This window comes from Mustela putorius, unplaced genomic scaffold (assembly GCF_011764305.1).
Source record: "Mustela putorius furo isolate JIRA1106 unplaced genomic scaffold, ASM1176430v1.1 tig00003845_pilon_pilon_pilon, whole genome shotgun sequence".
In the NCBI taxonomy this organism is placed as follows: domain Eukaryota; kingdom Metazoa; phylum Chordata; class Mammalia; order Carnivora; family Mustelidae; genus Mustela; species Mustela putorius.
In genome coordinates this window covers 6,090,806-6,098,443 of record NW_025421998.1, presented here as the reverse complement: position 1 = coordinate 6,098,443, position 7,638 = coordinate 6,090,806, and the positions used below count along the sequence as shown (strand labels likewise).

Below are 7,638 nucleotides of genomic sequence, written 5' to 3'. Positions count from 1 at the left end.
GTGTGTGTGTGTGTGTGTGTGTGTGAAGTGAGAGAGAAATATCTCAGTTCACAAATTCAGATAAACAAAAAACCCTTCCCTGATAATAGATTCTGTACTATTTCAGTAATTTCTCATCTTCAGCATCTAAAATCCTATTTGCCCTGGTATCACCTTTTTTTTTTTTTTCTGACTCTTCTCCTTCCGCTCTCTCTCTCTCTCACACACACACACACACACACACACACTTTCACTGCCTCTCTTCTTACCTAAGGCAATTTTAAATCATGTTGACTTCTCCAATTTCTCCATCAAATTCACTCAGCACTACTTTTTCTCATCATTAGAAGGCAAGAGGTGGATAGCAAACAAAACATTTATTATTTTTACATAGTTCTTTTTTCTGCATTAAAATTAATTCATTGTGTGTTGTGAAGTAAGCTTCTGTCTTTTTAATCCAAATACTTGGCCACTTTTTCCAAAGCGATGTACAGAACAACCTGTATCTCCCTCTTTTGTTCTTTACATAGTGCTTATACATACCTGACTTACTTGGGATCTGCTTCCTTACAGTGGTTTATTTTCCATTTTTAATATTGCCTTGGCTAGTCTCATCTGTTTATTTTCCAAGACCTTTAGAATTATTGAATCAAGGTTTAAGAGACATAGATTCAAATTGCATTAAACCAATAAATCATTTATACTCAGTGGTAGCAGTGTCTAATTTATAATAGTTGACATTTTCAGCCATAAACTATTTGCTTCTCTCAATTTATTTGTCTTCTTTTATGTTTTCAGTAATAATTTTTACTATTAATTTTAAGGTTTTTTTTATACAACTCTCACACATTTCTTATTCTTTTGCTGTCACTATTTTTTTTTTTACAATGCAATTTATATGTGGCTATTTGTTAGTCACTGAACAAATTCTTATTGAGCACACACCAAGTGTTAGGCATTGTACATAATAGGTGTTGATGAACAAGAGAAATGTTTTTAAAAGGGAGTTCAAATGTGCTTTGACATATATAACAGGAATGTTTACCCAGTCTCAAGACATTTCTTAGTGAAATGATGCAAAACTAACTGAACTCAAACAGGACCCTTAGGTGGCATTTTGGAACCTGTGTGGGTAATTTTGTTGTCACAATGAATGGGGTACTTCTAAGATTTTGTATATGGTGGATGTCATTGACATTTTAGATTCAAGAAAGCCTAGTCACTAAGAAAAGGATGACAAAACCAGATTGGAGGCAATGAGAGGAATATAGATGGAAATGCCCAGAAATCTCTGAAATGAACACATGGATATTTAATATTAAAACACAGGACAGGGCACCTGGCTGGCTCAGTTGGTTAAGCAACTGCCTTTGGCTCGGGTCATGGTCCTGGAGTCCCCGGATCGAGTCCCACGTCAGGCTCCCAGCTCCATGGGGAGTCTGCTTCTCCCTCTGTCCTTCTCCCCTCTCATGCTCTCTCTCACTGTCTCACTCTCAAATAAATAAAAATCTTAAAAAAAAAAAAAAAAAAAACAGGACAAAGCCATACCAGTAGTAACTGCATCACTGGCATAAGGATAGACATGACAGATTCCTGTAGAATATGAAAGGGTCATTTCAAAAATTTTTATTTATTTAATGCTTCAAGTTTTAATTTAAATTCTAGTTAATTAACATACAGTGAAATATTAGTTTCAGGAGTAGAATTTAGTGGTTCATTACTTGTATATAACACCCAGTATTCATCATAGTAAGTGCCCTCCTTGATCCTCACCACCCATTAAGCCCATGCCTCCCACCCCAACTCCTCCCCAGCAATGCTCAGTTTATTCTCTATAGCTAAGAGTCTCTTTTATGGTTTTCCTCCCTCTCTTTTTGTTCTTTCCCCTATGTCCAACTGTTTTGTTTCTTAAATTCCACGTATGAGGGAAATCGTGATACTTGTCTTTCTCTGACTTATCTCACTTAGCATAATACTCTCTAGCTCCATCCATGCCATGGCAAAAGGCAAAATTTTATTCTTTTAATGGCTTGCTCTATATCACAAAAATGTTTTCATTTATGAGCCATTGTAATGTTTCTATTAGAGTATAAAGGCAGTGCAACTCTGTATCTGCTATGAGAAAGAAAAAAAAAATGTAACTGGATGCCATCCTTGACAGTCAGCCCTCACATTAAAGAGAGAGGTGGGTCCTTCACCCAGGGAAAAAGCAGTGATGAGACTGTGTCCATGAAGGCTGTCCATAGACCAACCACATTTGGTCCTCATTTTCTAAAAGAGAAGTAGAATATGATTTTGGAAGAATCTGGGAAATAGATGAAAGAAATACACCTTGCCAATAACTAGCTGTAAATCCAATGCAGATTACACCCGATTATTAACACTATTTGTCCAGAAAGGTAAAGAGGACTTAAAAAAAAATAAAAAAAAAAAACATTCCTCTAATGTCACTCTCTTGAATTCTTCTATTACAGGGAATCAATGCACAAATTAAGGGAAGGCCAACTCCTCTAATTTTTATTGAGAATTTCCTAGAATATACACAAGATACAGAAAAGGTTAACTTTTTAAAATTTTTTTACTTAATTTTATTTTTTCAGTGTAAAGTTTAATTTTTCTTAACACATAAAGACCTCCTACAAGCCAATAAGGTAAATATTTTTAAAGAATGAAACATATAGGGGCTCCTGGGTTAAAGCCTCTGGCTTCAGCTCAGGTCATGATCCCAGGGTCCTGGGATCAAGCCCCACATCAGGCTGTCTGCTCAGCTCCAGCCTGCCCCCCCCCACACACACTCTGCCTCCCTCTCTGCCTACTTGTGATCTCTCGCTGTCAAATAAATAAATAAAATCTTTTTTAAAAAAAAGAAGAATAGAAACATATGGAAAAGTCACAATCATGAAATATACAAAATTAAGAAATTTAAATGCAAAGAGACAAATGAAAACACGCTTAATGTTACTATTTTTTATTTTATTTTATTTTATTTATTTATTTGACAGAGAGAGAGATCACAAATAGGCAGAGAGACAGAGAGAGAGATGAGGAGAAGCAGGCTCCCTGCTGAGCAGAGAGCCCCATGTGGGACTCGATCCCAGGCCCCTGGGATCATGACCTGAGCCGAAGGCAGAGGCCTAACCCACTGAGCCACCCAGGCGCCCCTAATGTTACTATTAATCAATGGAAAGCAAATTATAGCAACCAAAGATAGTCATTTTTATCTATCAGAAAGGCATACATTCTTTAAAGGATGATAGTATGCAGCAATAGGCATTTCTTAATACTACTTATATATGAGTTATGGATGAAAATTTGAAGAAGGTGATTTAGAAAAATAGGCAAAAGTCTTAAATGTATGTATATATTTATAATATGTGAAAGAATAGCCAATTAATAAAATAAATTATAGTACATCTTTAAGACAGTCAATAAAAAGTTGAATTAAAATATTTACAATTTAAGCAAGTAAAGGTATATATGTTATGATTCTAATATTAACACAATTATATATTCACATGTAGGCAAAGAAAAAATATTGAAAGTTTCCCACCAAACTTCCAGTATTTACCCCTCTGTAGGAGAATTCTGAGAGCTCCCCCCTTTATCGTGTTGCGTATACTCATTTTCCATGAACATGAATAATTTTTATAATTAAAAACGCACTATCAAAAAGAAAAAAAGTGTGAAACAGGGATTCATATAGGTGTATCATAACTTAACAAAAATCAAGTTGTAACCAAACGGTGAGTTTGGACCTTGGTGAGTCACACGTAGAAACTACCCAAGGAGGAATTGTCACACAAAGTAAACTTACTTGGAGATCACAGGGAATGACCTCCAAGCTCTGACTCCTAGAGCATGGCCTCCTTTTATTTAGGGTTAGGATGAATATTTAAAAAGGGGAGTCTTGTCATTATATGTAAAGGCAGGGACAGGTGCCTTCAAGGAAATACACAGACACTGTAACTATGTTATGTAAGTGAGGCTGTGCTCCTCCTTGGGCGGAGATTTTAGTATTATAATGAGGTAAGGGACTGTTGGTCACTCCGTGGTCCTGGATGGTTCATCTCCACAGGTGTGAGTCGGGGTGAAAGTCAAACTGGTCTGGGTGGTCTGGGTTACCAGAGCTCCTGGTCCAGGTGGTTGATACTGCTTAAAGAGTAGTTTCAGTTTCCATTACAGGCTGTTATGCCCCTCAAGTCTTTTGCCTGAGTTAAGAGATAAACAGGAAAGAAGAGATTAAGGAAAAATGCTGGACAGTCAGTGGGTATAAGTAGGTGAGCAGTAAAGGTCAGGTCCAGGGGTCCAGCTGGTGAGAAAATTGGTGATAAGCCAAAATACAACATGCGTGCTTTTTCTTCTAAACTCCGTGTTTTTATTACTATTACTATTACTTGCTAGTTGGAAATAAATATGTAAGTTAAAACAGCAAAATCAGAAAAGCACACAGGGGGTCCTTTCTGAGTGGATGGATTAGAAAAGTGTCCCCTCCCTCCTGGCTGATATAGCTTGATGCCAAGACTCCTGAAGCATGGCCCACTGCACTCGAAGCAGTGGGCACCACAGCCTGGTGGTCTTTTGTGTTTTGCACCAACTGCAACACGGGCAGTGGGACCAGGGAATATGAAAGATATTCAGGCTCGTTCAAAGGGCATTGGATATAAGATTTACAATCTCTTCCCTCAGAAAATAGTTGCAAGAAATAAGTCAGAACTTCACTGGCACCAAGTGAAACTCTCCTGAATTCTAAGGAGGAAAGTCCTTTATTATATAAAATACTAATTATGTGCTGTGTAATACTAATTATCTCACTGAGAGAGAGAAGTAAATCACATGGAACAAGCAGAAGAGCAGGTACTTATATCAACCAACGCAAAGATGATGGACCATATCTAATAAAGAACAATAGACAGTTAATAAGACCCTAAAATCAATATTTTTCCACAACAATGCAAGAGTAATTCAGGGGAGATGAAAAAATATGTAAATATGAGCAATTTTGTCTAAAGATGTGCAGTGCCTTCAAAGTGAGAAACATTTAGGAGCGATTCTGTGAAATAACCATAAAGATGCAGTTTTAATAACACAATGTGATTAATAAAAACTATAATTAATCTAAGGTACTATGACTTATATAAGGGATATACCTATTAATTCTAGAAAAATCTTCCCAATCTTAAACTGATTATACAGTGTTCTGTGCCCCACACCATGATCCAAACATTTCATTTCTGTGCTTCTGGCATTTTTTTTTTAACAACATAACCAGAAATACACTACAAGGTTTCACCCGCTGACCAAATGCTGATATTTTAACACATTTAAGAAGCTTGGGTTGTCACAGAAAATGGTATGTTCTCCAGTAGCTCCCCAGCCAGATTTCCACTGACCCACTACTCAGTGACTTGCCTTCTTTAATTTCTTGACAATGTTGTTTGTGCTCCATTACCTAACCTTGTTTCTGGGTGTGCCTGCGAGGGAGTTACGGAATGAGATCAACATTTGAATTGATAGACTTGAGTAAAGCACATGGGCACTGGCAGCCCTCCCGACACAGGTGGGCCTCATCCAACCCACGCAAGGCCTGGATAAAAGACTAAGAAAGCATAGAATAAAAGCACTAGAATAAAAGACTAAGAAAGCATAAATTCTCTTCCTGCCGGCCTGTCTTTGAGTTCAGACATCTGTCTTTTTCTCCCTTCAGACCCTACTCAGACTGGAACGATACCATCCGCTCCCCAAGGTCCAGCTTGCTGACTTGCAAACCCGGAGACTTCTTGGCCTCCCTAATCATCATGTACGCCAAATTCCTTATCGTAAATCTCTCTCCTTCAATGGATGGATGGATGGACATAAACACATAGACAGAGGCGGAGGTAGAAGTAAAGATATAGAGATTAGAATATATGTCTATTATTGGTTCTGTTTCTCTGGAGAACCCAGATTGATAGAGATGATTACAAAGAAAAGCACAAATATACACACGTACACACAGTGGAGATCATATGAGAAATTGCGCAGCTCCCAAAAGCAGTATATATACTCAGCATGCAGAGGAAAAGCTGTCTCTGAAAAAGAGTTGCTGAGTTGGAAAAGTTCAGCATCTTGATCTGTGCGGTGTTTACATGAGTGAATGTATGTGTCCAAATTCATGAAACTGTACACTTCAGATGTGTGCACTTTACTGCATTTATGTTATAGGTCGGTGTAACAAACGAAGGTACACTGGGGAAAAAATTCAGTAAAAGATTGAATGGGAAACTGTAACCAACAAAGTCTACATATGCCAAAACTGAATCTACTAAAGGATGTTAGACTGCTCCCACAACCACTATTACCACTAATTAAGGAGATGGAAGAAGGATAAGCAATTTGAGGGCCTGTCCTCTAGACCCAAACTGGAAACCAAAGTGGGGGTGGGGAGGAGGGAAGAACTACTTATTGACGTGTTAATACTCTTTGCTAAGAAGACTGGTCTTTTGGTTGTCATGTGTATCACGACTGTGTTGTGTCAGTTAGCTGTAAATAAATCATCCTCAACCCTTAGTGACTTAAAACAAGACTGCAATTTCCTCCCAGCCCTATAGATTAGTAATTTGGGGCTGGGGTATACTCAGCTGGGCTTACTTGTGCTTTGTAGCCATTGAGGGTCAGCTGGGAGTTGATTGGTCCCAGAAAACCTCACTCACAAGGAGGCTCAGCAAAGATGGCAGAATGTCTGGGACAGCTGGACCCCTCTCTCCATGAGGTTCCCCATCCCCCAAAGACCTGGATGGGGCTTGTGTAGAAGGCACAGTGTTCCAGGTGTTCCAATGATAGGGCGGAAGTAGCACAGTATCTTATAGTCCAGGACCAGAAGTGACAAAACATACTTTACCACATTTTTGTGTTCAAACAATCACAGAGCCAGCCCAGCTTCAAAGGGGAGGAGAAACAGATTCCACTTCTCACAGGAAGGACAACAGAGTCATGGAGGCATGGGAATAGCATGAAAGGAATTATTGTAGCCATCTTTTATAAAATGTTTCCCAGTTTATCATTTGACTTAGAACAACTTTTGAAAAATTAATATTTCCAGTATACATCACCCTGTATTTTGTGGTTTCTTATTTAGCTGTTACACTGAAAAACTCCTATTCCAAATCAAATAAACATTTACCTACATTTTCTTTCAATTATTTTAATTATTTTCGTTCAGGGTTCAGCAAACTTTTTTTCCCATAAAGGATCAGATGTTAATTATTTTAGTCTTTCTAAGCCATAGGGTGTCTGTAACAATTCTGCCTGGACAGCAGCCATTGGCATTATATAAACAAATGGGCATGGCCATGAACCAATAAAACCTTGCTTACAAAATCAAGAGATGGGCTAGATTTGGACCTTGGGTTGTAATTTGTTCACATATGCTTTAAGATATCTGGTTTAGTGTTTGTGATATAGTGAGAAAAAAATATATATCTTTTCAAACAGTTGTCATAAAATAATTATTAAAATACAATCCTTTTCTTACTCTTTGTTACACCATATTTGGCATCTAGTCTTAGGATCAGTTTCCATGCTATACATGTAGTTCCACTAATCCCTCTATTCGTCATTTATTTTTAAGTATCTAGAAAACCTTATCATCTTTAATTATGTTTGCCCTTAAACTACATTTTT

General features: G+C 37.7%; 1 long non-coding RNA gene across 1 annotated transcript in view; it reads right to left on the bottom strand.

The window, feature by feature from the left end:
* Window positions 1-3,066: 3,066 nt before the first annotated feature.
* LOC106006463 overlaps window positions 3,067-7,638 on the bottom strand; it is a 39,135-nt gene continuing 34,563 nt past the window's right edge. The window contains exon 3 of the long non-coding RNA XR_001180510.2: window positions 3,067-4,187. This is a non-coding gene — a long non-coding RNA (uncharacterized LOC106006463). The remainder of the gene's footprint in view (window positions 4,188-7,638) is intronic.